At 38.1% G+C, this 15959-nt stretch overlaps 1 pseudogene; it reads left to right on the top strand.

The window, feature by feature from the left end:
- The first annotated feature begins 4192 nt into the window (after nucleotides 1-4192).
- Nucleotides 4193-11861, top strand: LOC122426594 (annotated as a pseudogene).
- The last annotated feature ends 4098 nt before the right edge of the window (nucleotides 11862-15959 follow it).

Below are 15959 nucleotides of genomic sequence, written 5' to 3'. Positions count from 1 at the left end.
AAGTATGTTCTCACCACTCTGTAGCCTTCCCTTTCTTCTTTCAAGAACCTGCATCTCTTTGCCAGGGTGACTGAATATAAGGGATATATTTTAGGGAGAATACTGGATGCTATCTCTGAACTGACATTATCCTTTCAATAGCTAAAAAACAATTTAATGTGAAAATCATGTTGTTCAGTTACTAAGTCCTATCCAACTCTTTGTGACCCCATGGATTGCAGCACACCAGGCTTCCCTGTTATTCGCCATTTCTTGGAGCTTGTTCAAACTCATGTCCATTGAGTCAGTGATGCCATTCAACCATATCATCCTCTGTTGCCCGCTTCCCCTCCTGCCCTCAGTCTTTCCCTTTTCATGGTCTTTTCCAGTGACTCGGTTCTTTGTATCAGGTGGCCAAAGTATTGGAGTTTCAGCTTCAGCATCAGTCCCTCGAATGAATATTCAGGGTTGATTTCCTTTAGGATTGACTGGTTTGATCTCCTTGCTGTCCAAGGGACTCTCAAGAGTCTTCTCCAACACACACTTCACTGCAACTAGAGAAAGTAGTGAGCAGCAAGAAAGACCCAGCACAGCCAAAAATAAATAAGCAAATAAATAAATAATAAATTCTTAAAGAAAAATTCTGCATTTTTCCTTATAGCATTTATTTTCGCTTGTATGATGCTACTTATTTGTGAGACTATTTGTTTGAAACCTGCCTAGTGTGTAAGCTGTGTACTGCACAGGGATACCTAATCAAGGGGGAGAATGAAGGATAAAATCCAGCCCACAGTCCACTTGACAAGTCATGCATCCTGGTTGTTGTTCGGTCGCTAAGTCGTGCCCAACTCTTTGAGACCCCGTGGACTGAAGCACACCAGGTTTCCCTGTCTTTCACTGCCTCCCGGTGATATATACATCCTGGTATATATGCATCCTGGTATAGAGCCCCAAACATCCAATGGTGATGCTCTTTTACTAATTACACAAATGTACTGTCTACTCACTGTGTGTGCACATGGATTGCATCTATTCAAAGAAGCTTTTTATTTTTTCCTAATTCACACAAAAGATACCCAATGAATTAGCTACAGCTCAATATGCCTCCCTCCTTGATAAACTCTACGAGAGCAAACACCATGACGGTTTTCGTCATGCTTGCATCTCTAATACTCAGCATACTGCATGGAGCATAAATAGATGTTCATTAATAGTTATTGCTTCATTAAGTGAAGGAATAATCCTCAGGCATAGAATAATTGGCATGTATTTTATTTTGCGTGTTCCTTCTGGGTTCACTGCTGTGGTTTATCATTTGTTTTTTTCTTTTTTTTTTTTAACAAAACTCATTTCAGTTTCTACAATGCAAACTGCTCTTGTGAGTCAGTAGCCAAAGGCAGTATTTTGTTCTACTAATTGCCCAAGTTCCTAATCAGGCCCCTGGGACAGAGCCTCAAGCTCTTTCTTTGCTACCCCTTGTGCCCTGGAATGATTCTCAAGGGGAAGTCCCTAGTGTCTTAGATCAGATGGATCTGGTTCTCTTTCGGGAATAAGCAGAGCTCCTGGATTTGGGGTTTCAAGAGGCTTCCTCTCTGCAAGAAGATTGTCCCAGGCCAGAGGATGCAATGCTCTGGCCTTAAGCTGGTCCCCATACCTCTGACATTCCGGAAATGCTGAACTTTTATGCCTGGGGTTTCAATTTTTTTTTCCCTTATAGGCCTCTTGGAGAGTCTTATCTTTGTTCTCTCTTTTTTCTAAAGTTCAGATGCACAGCCACTAAAAGAACTTCTCTCATATCCTTTGCCAACTTTGCAAGAAGTAAGTGGTGGCTGGTAGGAAAAAAGAGGTTTTAAATTTTCTAAGTTTCTTTCTTTTCCCATTCTGGTTTTCTGATGATTTTCTTAAACTTAAGAGTTTCATACTTTGCCAGTATTTTGCATGATGATTTTTTTGAGACCAAGTGTCTATAAAGTAGAATAGAATATCCTCATAAGTTTTATTTTTAAATAATGGAAGAATCTGTTTAAAACCATGGAGGGAAAGTTAGTAAATTGGAAAACCTTCATAATGCCAGAGTTTTCATCTACCACTGAAGTCCCTATTATCTTTCAAGTAAATAAGACTGAGGGTCAGACATTTTTCATACAGCTGTTGTCTTCTTCCCCTCTAACCTGCACCTCATTCCTAAATACTCAACCAGCAAAGTTTTGATTCAGTGAAGGCATGTAGAATCTGGAGTCACACATACTGTGTTTCACACCTTGTCTTACCAGTTACTAGATATATGAGTCTGACAAGTAATTAATATTTCCAAGCTTCAAGTTGTCCACCTTTATTTATGTATTTATTTAGTTTACAATATTGTATTGGTTTTGCCATACATTGACATGAATCTGTCACGGGTGTACATGTGTTCCCCATCCTGAACCCCCCTTCCACCTCCCTCCCCATCCCATCCCTCTGGGTCATCCCAGTGCACCAGCCCCAAGCATCCTGTATCATGCATTGAACCTGGACTGGATTAAAATGGGAGTACGCATTTTATTTCCTTGTAGGGTAATTTCTAAGCTTTAAGTTGTGCAGACTGTCTTAAGAGGACAATATATACTATATTTTAATCAAGTGTTGTTTTTGCATTTGCATTTATAAATTAACTCACACATTCAGAGTCTAAGGGCCAACTTTATTGTTCCATCAGCGTTTGAAGTCTATGTGTTGTTTTGACTCCCCTTACTTATTTTGCTCAGTCTTGGGTTAGGTTCCCGGCTCTGCTACCATTCAGCAATGTAACACAGGGGCATCCAGATGACTACTTCCAGAGAAATGTGCTTTACATAATCTGTGTGTGTGTGTGGTGGGGTGGGTGTGTGTGTGTGATGTGGACGTGGAATTAAGCACCATAACATTTCTACAACATATTTATTTTTGAGCAGTAGGTATTTCATTACTTTGAAGAATAGATAGACGCTAGTTTTGCAGCAGAAGAAATACAGTTTTCTTCTGAGACTTGCCCTTCTACCAGACACTAGTAGCTGTGTTAGGAACTAACAACAGGAAATTGGGTAATACATATCAACCCATATACTTGTCTCTGCACAGAGATATCAAAGCAACCCAGAAGAAGATAAAGTGGTTTCCTCTGCTTTTTAATATCTTCCTAGAGAAGGCTCATCAACTTCTGTCTATCAGCGTTACATGTATCAGTATCTCAGCTGAGACGGAAAGGACATCATCTTACCTCCAGTACTGAGAACTTTCAAGAACAGAGGACTCAGAGTACAAGCTAAAAAGAGCTGGGTTCCCAAGTCCTCTCTGCCATGAACTAAATATGTGATATTAGACAACACTTTTATCCTTTTTGGAACTAAGCATCATCACATTTCTACAACATATTTATTTTTGAGCAGTAGGTATTTCACCACTTTGAAGAATAAAGGAAACTGTAAAATGGCCAAAATTCCTATAATGTTCTACCATATTTTTGGAGAAAAGAGCTGTTCACCAAAAGTTAGATTAAGGATCGGAAAACTAACCCCAGGTGAATTATCTATGTCCCTTCTTAATAATGGAAAGTCCCTCGTAGCTCAGTCTGTAAAGAATCTGCCTACAATGCAGGAGACCCGGGTTTGATTCCTGGGTTGGGAAGATCCCCTGGAGAAGGAAATGGCAACCACTCCAGTATTCTTGCCTGGAGAAGGAAATGGCAACCACCCCAGTATTCTTTCCTGGAGAAGGAAATGGCAATCACCCCAGTATTCTTGCCTGGAGAGTCCCATGGACAGAGGAGCCTGGCAGGCTACAGTCTATGGGGTCGCAAAAGTCAGACATGACTTAGCAACTAAACCAGCACCTTCTTAATAATAATGTTTTTTCATTTTTTCCTGTATTGTTCATTCATGTCTTTTTTCTTCTGGCAGTTTCTCAGTTTTTACTACTTAATGGGACTAAGTCCAAATTTTGACTTCAATACTTGGTCATAGTCTCCATGTTCCCAAGGCAGCGCTGCTGTATATATCTCGCAAAGGTATGGGTCTCCTCCCCCAGACTAGATGCACCTCAAGAGTATTACTTCAATTATTGGTTCACATAGTTATCAAAAGCTTAAGAGAAGGCAAATATTAGGCTAGGTTCTGGGTATATGGAAATGACTAAATATGATCTCTGCTATAAGAGGCTTCTCAGGTGACGCTAGTGGTAAAGAACCTGCCTGCCAATGCAAGAGACACACGAGACACATGTTCAGTTCCTGGGTCTGGAAGATTGCCTGGAGGAGGAAATGGCAACCCACTCCAGTATTCTTGCCTGGAAAATTCCATGGACAAAGGAGCCTGGGAGGGCTATAGGCTATAGGGCTGCAAAGAGTCAGACACAATGAATCAGCAACACTTTCAACACTTTCATTATCTCTGTCATCAAAAAGCCTACAATATAGTTCAAAAGTTAGATAAATAATTTCAACTAAATGTGATAAGCACCATCACATGAGAATGACAACCGCCAGCAGAGCTAAGACTGGAGGGATACTCGGATGACAAGATGGTGATAAGAACAACCTCAAGGTTAAAAAAATTGAACGTATACTCCACCCACTGCCTACATAGTACATACTCATCATGGATGCTTTGCAAAATTCAAGAGACAGTAGAAATTTGTACCATGAGTTATACCATGCAGAGTTGTGTACTACTAACATTTAGATGATTTCCATTTAGTTTTCTCTGTGTTCTATATTTTAGATTAGTTGAGATAATTCTGCATATACTGTATTATATCCTGCTTTTTAACCATCATTTTCTATTGAATTAAAACATTTTCTTATGCATAATTTAAAAGCTGTGCAATATATTGATAGTTTAAAAATATTCTACTAGTATTAGTTTCTGTTTATAAATATCACATATAATCATTTCTGTATTCTAAATCTTTTGTCTATACATATGTATCCACATTTATGTGGGTATATATCTTTGCTTTTCATTACAGTATAGGGATCACATGACCTTTACTATTTTGATATTTCTTCCATTTAACAATATCATGAACATTTGATGCATAACACTAAAATTTTTATTGTAAAATATGGTATACATTAAAAAGAGTATATAAAACAAATGCACGTTTTAAGAAAAATAATAAAACAAATACCTAGGTACCCTCTGCCTAAGCTAGGAAACAGAAAGCTGCCATGAAATTAGAAGTCTCAAAGATGCTCAACATCACTCATTATCAGAGAAATGCAAATCAAAACCACAATGAGGTACCATTACATGCCAGTCAGGATGGCTGCTATCCAAAAGTCTATAAGCAATAAATGCTGGAGAGGGTGTGGAGAAAAGGGAACCCTCTTACACTGTTGGTGGGAATGCAAACTAGTACAGCCACTATGGAGAACAGTGTGGAGATTCCTTAAAAAACTGGAAATAGAACTGCCATATGACCCAGCAATCCCACTCCTGGGCATACACACTGAGGAAACCAGATCTGAAAGAGACACGTGCACCCCAATGTTCATCACAGCACTGTTTATAATAGCTAGGACATGGAAGCAACCTAGATGGCCATCAGCAGACGAATGGATAAGGAAGCTGTGGTACATATACACCATGGAATATTACTCAGCCATTAAAAAGAAAGAATTTGAATCAGTTCTAATGAGATGGATGAAACTGGAGCCCATTATACAGAGTGAAGTAAGCCAGAAAGATAAAGACAAATACAGTATACTAATTCATATATATGGAATTTAAAAAGATGGTAACGATAACCTTATGTGCAAAACAGAAAGAGACACAGATGTACAGAACAGACTTTTGGACTCTGTGGGAGAAGGTGAGGGTGGGATGTTTCGAGAGAACAGCATCAAAACATGTATATTATCTAGGGTGAAATAGATCACCAGCCCAGGTTGGGTGCATGAGACAAGTGCTCGGGCCTGGTGCACTGGGAAGACCCAGAGGGATCGGGTAGAGAGGGAGGTGGGGGGCGGGGATCGGGATGGGGAATACATGTAAATCCATGGCTGATTCATGTCAATGTATGACAAAAACCACTACAAGACTGTAAAGTAATTAGCCTCTAACTAATAAAAATAAATGAAAAAACAAAACAAAACTAAAAGTCTCACATATGCTTCTTTCAAATACTTCAATATATGCCAAATAGTCACTATCATGAATTTTAGGTTAAAGAATTTCCATATTTTAAATTTCTCATGTTTTTAAAGAACATACTGCTTTGATGAGCTTATTATTATTTTTAAATGATATATTATTTTATCTTGCCTTCTTTGGAAAATTAAATAAATAGAATGTATGCGTGTATGCTAAGTCGCTTCAGTTGTGTCTGTGTCTTTACGATCCTATGGACTGTAGCCTGCCAGGCTTCTCTGGAGGTCCATGGGATTCTCCAGTCAAGAATACTGGAGTGGGTTACCATGCCCTCCTCCAGGGGATCTTCCAATCCCAGGGACTCGAACCCATGTCTTTTATGTTTCCTGCATTGGCAGGCAGTTTCTTTACTGCTGAGCTACTGGGGAGGCCCAATAAATGGAATGCACACACACAAACATATGTATACAAACTTTGGTTAGCTTCTATTATTCAACATTGTGATTTGAGATTCATCTATGTTGATTTGTGAAAATGTAATTTGTCCCTTTAAGGGGTCAGCAAACTTTTTCTGTAAAGGATCAGCTAGTAAATATGTTAGACTGTGTAAGCCACACAGTCTTTGTTGCCTCTTTTTAGTCTGTGTAGGTCAGACAGTCTTATTGCCTGTATTTAACTCTATGTTCGTGTAAAAGCAGTCATACATAATACATAAAAATGGGTGGGACTGTGTTCCAATAAAGCCTTCCTTACAAAAGCAGCTGACCTGTGGGCTGTAGTTTGCCCACCCCTGTTTCACAATTAATTCATTCACTGTTCTATAATACTTCATTGTAAGAATTTACTTCAATTTAAATATCCTTTCTGCTTTTGAAAATACTTGGTTTGTTTCAGTTTTATTTTTCAGTAATAAACAAACTTGCTATAATCTTCGTGCTTGTGACTCTTTAGCTTTTCTGGGCTAAAAATCTAACAATAGAATTGCATAGGATATGTTCATTTTCAGCTCTGACAGGTAATATCTGTTTTTCAAAATAATTTTATCAATTTTTATCAATTTACTTTCCTTTTATTAGGGAACCAGAGCTTCCATTGCACTGTATCTGTGATAGTTTTGATGTTTTGTAATCTGATAAGTATGAAATGGGCTGTGGTCTTAACTTGTAGTCTGTGGTCTTATGTTCTCTGGCTATTAACAATATTAAAAATCTGTTCACATGCCAATTGTGTTTCCTCATATAAAACCCCTGTTGTTTTCTTTTTAATCTATTATTATACTAAGCTAATCTTCTCCTTCTGATTTTTAGAAGATCCAGGTGCTAGTATTTTATCTGTTATTTTTATTGTGAATGTTTTTCCTGTTTCTACCTTTTCCTTTTCTTGTGATTTATTTTGAAAAATAGGAGTTAATTTTTCATGGGATAAAATTTATCATTATTTTTTTTATGTTGTGTATTTTTCACTATCCCAAATTTTAAAAATACTCTTATATATTATCTTCTAGACATTTCATAAGATTTGTTTGTTTGTTTTCACATTTTAATACATCTGAAACCGATTTTTTTTTTTTCAAAGGTGTGCATGCCTATGCTCAGTTGCTCAATCATGTTTGACTCTTTGTGACCCTATGGACTGTAGCCTGCCAGGCTCCTCTGTCTAGGGGATTCTCCAGGCAAGAATACTAGAGTGAGTTGCCATTTCCTTCTCCAGGGGATCTTCCCAACCCAGGGAGTGAACCTGCATATCCCGTGTCTCCTGCATTGATAGGCGGAGTCTACCACTGAGCCACCTGGGAAGCCCTTTAATGGTGTGTATGCTAAGTCGCTTCAGCCGTGTCTGACTCTTTGTGACCCGATGGACTGTAGCCCACCAGGCTCCTCTTTCTGTGGGATTCTCCAGGCAAGAATGCTGGAGTGGGTTGCCATGCCCTCCTCTTTAATGGTGTAAGCTCGTCTAATTTCAGTTTTTCCCATACGAGTAAACCAACTATTCCAGGACTATTAATTGATGACTCTGTGCTTTCCACCAATCTGCAAAGTGAGCTCTGGTGCAAATAGTTTCTATATTTCAGAACTCAGTTTTTTCCCCCCATTGGTGTGATTGCTTAACCCTGTGATAATGCCACATCTTCTTAATTCCTATAGCCTTAGAATAAGCAACAGTATTTGTAAGGCAAACCCTCAACTCTTGCTTTTCTTCTTTAAGAGTGTTTTGGCTTCTCTTTGTACTTCCATATAAATTTTAGTATCAGTTGTCAATCTGGCAACCAATGAACCAAAAACAATCCATTTGGGATTCTGACTGAGTTACACAGGAGTTTTGATTAATTGAAATCTTCATAATATTAGATCTTCCAATTCATAAGCATGGGGTAGTGCTCCATTCACTTCAGTCATCTTTAGTGTTTATTATTAGAGTTTTATAATTTTCTTAATAAAGGTCTTTATTCCTAGGTATTTTCTATTTTTAAGCTACCATAAATGATAGCTCTTTTAAATTTAATTTTCTATCAATTTAAGTACAGAAACATGATGAATTTTTATATATAAATTTTGTTCCAGAAAATTTGTTAGACTCTGTTAATAATTCTAATAGTTTATCAGTAGCTTCTCTTGGATTTTCTATGTTCACAATCACATCATCTGCAAAGAATTTCTTCATTCTCAATCCTTGTATCTTTAATTCCTTTTTTCTTGCCTTACTGGGCTAGCTAGAATATTCAATTTTCAATGTTGAATAAAAGTAGATAAAGCAGTCACCCTTATCTTGTTCTTAATCTTAAAAAGAACCCTTCATTATTTCACCTTTAAGTATATGCTGGCTGAAGAATTGCTGCACAAATGCTTTATCAGTTAAAAGAAAATCTTTTATTCTTTGTTTACTAAGGGTTCTTATAAGTAGACGCTGAATTTTAAAAATGCTTTTTTGACAGCTACTGAAATAATCATGTCTCTTTTCCTTTAAACAATTCATTTGAGGAAAAATATAATTGGACTGTTTAATGTTAAAGAAGCCTAGCATCCTAAAATAAAACCAGCTTGGTCATATACCCATTTTATACATGGTTGAATTTGGCCTGGTGACATTTTGCTTGAGAGTTTTGCATCTATTTCTATGAGTGAGATTGCCCTGATAAATTTGGTATCAAGATAATTCCAGCTTCATAAAATGGGGTTAGGAGTATTCTCTCATCAGGGAGAAAGAAATTTTATTCTACCTTTCTAGTTTCTTCTGACTGGTCTAAGAATTAAATTGACCTGAGACATATTAGTGAGAGAAAATCAAACAAAAGTTAAATAACAAGTACATACGTGAGAGATTCAGGAAGACTGAATAACTCACCAAAATGACTGAAACCCTCACCTTGAATATCTTGTCCAGCTAAAGAAAAAAGAGGATGTTGGGGGTAGTGATTTGGGACTTCCAAGAGGAAAAAGACAATCCACAATTCACAAGAAAAGCAAACGTTCGGTAAACAAATGTTTGCTGGGCCAGGCAGAAATAGTGGGACAGAGAAATTTTAAGGAGCTGACTTTGTTAGGTTCCTCTCTACCTACCTTACCTGGTTCATACCATAGTTATCTACAGTGATGGCTCTCCTCCTGGAACAAGCCCTCCGTCTACAAACTTTTAGACATTTAGGGCGAAGGCCAAAGATTCTTCCTGAGTCTTTGGACCTTAAAAGTAAATCTTCGTGCTAAAGAGACACATCTTGGGGGTGGCAAATTTTGCTCCCCTATACCTTCTTTTTTATTACTCATAATAGTTTAGACTATTTCAGTCTCAAGATTGAAATTAACTTATCCTTGAATGTTGTAAATTGTTATTGGTAAATTGTTATTGGCCTGGAGGTTTATCTGTAGAGTTTTCACTACTGTCTTTATTTCTTAAAATAGTTTTCAGGCTTCTTCTTAATTCAATATTGGTAGGTAATTTTTTTTTCCAGAAATGTATCCATTTCACTGAAGTTTAAAATGTATTGAGACAAAGTTTTTCATAAAATTGCTTTTCATCTTTTTGTGTCTGAAAGTTCTGTCTTTATATCTCATTAATTCTTACTAGAGTTTGTGTCCTCGTTTTTTTTTTCCTCCTTTGTCGGTTTCACTAGCAGTTTACCTAAAGTTTATAAATTTTTACCCTTTTGGATCTTATCTGTTTTATCTTTCTTTTATATATTGATAACATTGTATCATTTTTTTACTTCTACTTTCTTTTTTTTAATCTTGTTTTTATAACTTCTTAGGGTGGATGCTTTACTCACTAATTTTCAGCCTTTTATAAAAGTAACAAAAAAGCATTTTAAACTACAAAGTTCCCTCAAATAATGTTCTAAATGCTGATATGTGATTCTCTTATTATTCTTTAGTTCTCAATATTTTTTAATTTCCATTATTAGTTCCTCTTTGAACCATTGGTTAGATTATCAAATATTTGTAAGTTTTAAAGTTCCTTTTTGTGACAATTTTTAGCTTAATTACATTGTGGGCTGAGACTGTGGTCTACAGAAAATACAGTTTTAAGAAAATTTGGAGACCAATTTCATGGGCCATACATAGGTTGTCATTTTTTAAATGACTCAGGAGTACCTGAAAAGAATGCTTTACCTCAAGCTTTTAAATAGTGTTGCACAAATTTTCTGTATCTCTTATTCCAGTTCTAGGACCTAGTCTGCCACATGTCTGGAAAAGGCAGTTGATTCACGAAATTTTGAACCGAATCTTTGTGGTATTGAATCTTTACTCTAGACAATGCACTCACCAGAGGGTAAGGAAGCCCCAAGAGATGGTGCTGACCTTCTCTTTGTTTTTCGGCCCTGAGATCTCCAATGAGGACAGCCAACCACACAGGTAAGAGAGTTTATTTTGCAAGGTTTCTCCAACTTCCAAGAACATCAGTTCACACTCTTCATGGTGCTTCTCTTCCTGTACATTCTAGCTCTGGCTGGTAATGCCATCATTGTGACTGTTATCCATATAGACCATCACCTCCACACACCCGTGTACTTCTTTCTAAGTGTCCTGTCTACATCAGAGACTTTCTACTCCCTTGTCATCATCCCATGCACGCTTTTCAGCCTCGTAGCTCTGAGCCAGCCCATGTCCCTGCAGGGCTGTGGGCCTCAGCTTTTTTTCTTTCTGAGCTTTGCCATCACCACCTGCCTCTTGTTGGCAGTAAAGGGGTATGATCGCTATGTGGCTATCTAACCCGCTTCGTGACTCAGTCATCGTGAACTGGAGGGTCTGTGCCTTGCTGGCATCCTCAGTAGGTGCCATGGGGTTCTCACTCTCACTGGCTCAGGCTGTGGCTATTTTCAGATTGCCCTTTTGCAAGGCACTCATTGAGCATTTCTCCCGTGATATTTGACCTGTGTTGAACCTGGCCTGTGCTACCCCAATCATCAATGATATCCTGACCTTAATTGTCAGTCTCTTGGCCATTACAGGCCCTGCCACCTTCCTCTTCATCTCCTACATCCTCATTATCTCCACCATTCTCAAGATTGCCTCAGTTGAGGGCGGGAAGAAGGCCTTTGCCGCCTGCACCTCCCGCCCCACTGTGGTCATTGTCCACTACGGCTGTGCCTCCATCGCCTACCTCAAGCCCAAGTCAGAGAACACCAAGGATCAGGACCAGCTGATCTCAGTGACCTACACTGTCATAACACCTTTAGTAAACCCTGCTGTGTACAGTCTAAGAAACAAAGAAGTCCAGGATACTCTGCAGAGAGTGGTGGGTAGAAATCTCTTTCCTGAGATGAGATCCCTACCCAAATAAATGTGCATGCGTTCCAGGAGGAAGTCTATACCGGTAAAGTTACAGAGGCAGTATTTCAAATGATTGGTGAAGTTTCATACATCATATACAGGGCCAGGGCAAAAATGGAGCTAAGGGGCAAACCTCTAACAAATGACTTTTCACTTCCTCAGCCTCTTTGTTAGCATAATAAAAACACAAGTCACTCCACAGACCTGTGAATAAACACACACTGGCCCTATTCCAGGAAATAATTTTAAGATCAGAATGCAATCTCATGTCCATCTTGAGGCAGGAGGTAGATGAGCCTCTTCCCTCTCCCCATGGTAAAGCTATTTGGGACTCATTCCCTATAGATTGAAATTCCAAGTTGAGAATAGCAGGACAATTAAAGGAGGAGGCTGGGCCCCACCCAGACCACATATTTTTCATTCTTGAAAAGGATGACCTCCTTGACTACACATGTGCAGAAAGACTCCTTGGAAGCCAAAGAGGAGTTATGTCAAGGGATATTCTACCCAGATGCCTTTTCGGTAAAATCTATCTTGGCTAAGAGATGTGTATACTCACATGGGAGGAACCTGAGATATATGAAATATGGACTGTGAACCAGGCAAATCAAAAAGATTGGCCAAGGGAAACTTGGAAGAAATACCCAATAAAAGTAATTCAAACTACTACAAGGGTGTGACTCAGGAACTCTGAGTCTGCCCGTGTGTCTATCCACAGGTCCTGTCCTCTATTCCTCTTAATAAATACTTCACTTGCTTTACACTTTTCTTCTTTGTGCAGATTCTTTTCTGCAAAGCCGAAGGGCCAGGGCCCTTATCACTGACCACTTGTCTAGTGGCTAAGATCTGATGTTCTCTTTGCCTCAACCCAGCCTCAATCTGTTTCTGGAAACCCAAGCCCCACTCCAAGCTGTTGTAGGCCGAGGCCACCCAAGGCCAATCACAAACTTAAATTTAAAGTGACTGGTTCACTTTTTAATGTGGTATAAACCGTATTAAAATCACCACTTCACTGAATCTTCTAACATAAATTGGATGCTTGAACAAGTGGTCACTAGGAAGGATACTGTGCAGAAATCTAAGTGCCTTGTGTTTTAATATGATAAACAAAGTGAAAATATAAACACCTTTTAGGAAATGGGTTTACAGTGAGCTAAAATCTTTCTAGAGAGAATATTTTCAAGCAGGCAGGACTTCAAAGGAAAGGAGACCAGGGTTGTGGGAAGTGAAGAAGTTGAGTCGAGAGAAGTACTAACCACATATGACGTGCATGGAGCTTATGTGACTTGGTCTGATGCTTCGCTTCTTCTGACTAGAGATAAGTCACATGAAAAAGTCCTTGTGAGGCTTAAAGAAGGGCTCTCTCATGGGCAGGATATATAGCAGGCTCAAAAGAAGAGAAGTCTAACAGCTCAGGGATCAAAGCATTGAAACAATGCTATGAAATTAGCTAAGAAGAAAGAAAAATTAGAAGCAGATCCAAATTGAAACTTCTTGTGATAGGAGAGAAGCCAGAAGGGCAAGGGGGTGGTCAGGAGGAGCCAAAGAGAGTTTAGAAAAGGCTTTCAGGTTGGGTCCTCCCCTGCCTTTTATACGTAAAGTCACAAAGGCAAAGAAACAGAATTAAATGAAAATATGAAAAGAATCGGCATAGCACCTTTCTGATAAGTTAGGTAGTTTTATTAGTCTTAAAAATCTGAAAAAAAAAAGTCAACACTAAAGGACTTTTGACTTGAAAACTTCCATAAAATTAAAGCAACTGAGTTAGAAATGGAATACTAGAAGACAATGTACTGTTCTTCATCTTAAAAATAAAACAGAAAGAATCTGGGTGAACTTTAGACTCAATTTGTGATTAAAAAAATAAGTGTTGAATCAAATTATAATGGTCAATATTGGTAATTACTGAGCAAGTCAAAATTATTATACTGATCTATTTATTGAAAGATACATAAGATATATATGAATACATACAGAAATATCAAATAAAATCTATAAAGTAACCATGCATCTTATAGGCTATACAGGCTATAGCACATAAAAATCTAACTTTAAAACCATTCTGCATTTCAGTCCGCTTTGTAATTCTGAGTTCCCGGTCTGCCTGAAAAAGTCAGGTAGAAAAAGGGCCTGACTTGGGCCACCCCTCTGCCCTGACCCAAGAGGTCTGCCCCTAGCCTCATCACATTTAAAGGACTAGCTCACTCTTCACCCCCACTCAGGAGCCAGCAAAGGAACCTGTTAACTTGCTTTCACTCCTTTGTGCCGCAACCCAAGTCCTAATAAAGCCTTACCTGAATTTCCTGTCTGACCTATCAATTTCTATTGATTAAGGAGTCCAAGAACCTTGGGTTGGTAACAGAGGCTTCTAGTTTTCTTAGCAGGGAGGAAGAGAAACTTGATCCATGGTCACTTCCATCTGTCCATGTTGGATTCAATATAGATACATGACCATTGTAGTCATCCTTGTCAGTATCTTTTTGAGATGACTCTGGTCTTGTCATATTCTTCAAACAATGTGGTTCCTGCTTCATCTTCCTTGTGATTACTCTCAGCCCACTGGCCCTCTCTCTCTCCAAACACTTGAGGGCACTTGGACATTTAGTTGCACCCTTGATCCTATAATGGAGTAAATAGGACACAATGAGGAGTCACCGAGACATCATCTTGGATGTATCCCTCACCTATTTCTGCTCCACCAGCAGTGACAGGCTTTCTGAGGCTGGGAAGTGAGGGACATATCACTTCTGTTTTATCAGATGCCTCTCCTCCTTTACAGCGGGGTAAACCTGGCATCTCCAGTAGGTGCAAGAGTGGGCCTTCCCCAATATCCAGCTAATTCTAGTGCTATCATCTTCACAAAGCCAGACACCTTTATTTTATTTCAGCAGGAAAACCTAAATCCTTCCTAACTCTGTAGTAGTTTACATTATATGTTTCACATACAAAGTACTTTTAGTGCTTAGGCTTTTGACATTCAAAATTATTCTTTGTAAACTCAAATAAGCTTTCCTCTCTAGAAAAGTTTGCTAAAGCTAAAAACTATTTCAGCTTTTCAGGCAAATGTTTTAGTATGAAATTCAATTGACTTTTTTTTTTTTTTCCCTGAATTCTTTTGGGCTTACCTTTCCCTGGAGCAAATGAAAAGCCCTCTGATGCAATGTGAAATATAGAAATAATGCAGAATTTTAATTCTATTCCACTTACACATTTGTTTTAAAATGTTATTACCTAATAGAGATATTTACCTGCCACTATTGTTCCTCAGAATATTTTTAGATGTTTTTGCTTGCTTAAAATTTTCACATAAATTTTAGAAGCAGCTTATTTAAATTACACCTTTCCCCAACACATACACATACTCAAAACAGTACATTCAAGCAAGTAAAACTCTGGTGCATTTGTTAATTTATGAAAAACTAATATTTTAATGATCTTAAGTCTCCATATTAAAAGCGTAGTATTATTTTCCATTGGTTTATTTCTCCTTTTATTTTTACCTTTTACATTTCAAAGTGATCAACAAGAATAACCCTAGTTATGATGTCGCCGTTCAAAGATACACATGGTTATTTTCATACCCATGAATCGTTTATTTTGCAAATGGAAGCCCGTACCTCAATATCCCTCACCTATTTCTTTTTTTCCTTCCATCCCTTTCCCCTTTGGCAACCACCTGTTTGTTCCCTATATTTATGATTCTGTTTCTGCTTTGTTATGTTTGTTCATTTGTTTTGCTTTCTAGATTCTACATATAAGTGAAATCATACAGTGTATGTTTAGCTTCTTTCACTTAGTATAATACTCAAAATCCAACCAATTTGTCACAAATGGAAAGAATTCATTCTTTCTTATGGTTGATTAATATTCCATTGGTAATATTTACCACATTTTCCTTACTATTCATCTACTGATGAATACTTAAATTGCTTCCATATCTTGTCTCATTATTGTTCAGTCGCTAAGTCACATCCGATTCTTTGCAACTCCATGAACTGCAGCATGCCAGGCTTCCCTGTCCTTCAATATTACCCAAAATTTGCTCAAACTCATGTCCAATGAGTAAGTGATGCCATCCAACCATCTCATTCTCTGTTACCCACTTCTC

Source organism: Cervus canadensis, chromosome 2 (genome assembly GCF_019320065.1).
Source record: "Cervus canadensis isolate Bull #8, Minnesota chromosome 2, ASM1932006v1, whole genome shotgun sequence".
Lineage (NCBI taxonomy): Eukaryota > Metazoa > Chordata > Mammalia > Artiodactyla > Cervidae > Cervus > Cervus canadensis.
This window is presented reverse-complemented; position numbering and strand designations above follow the sequence as displayed.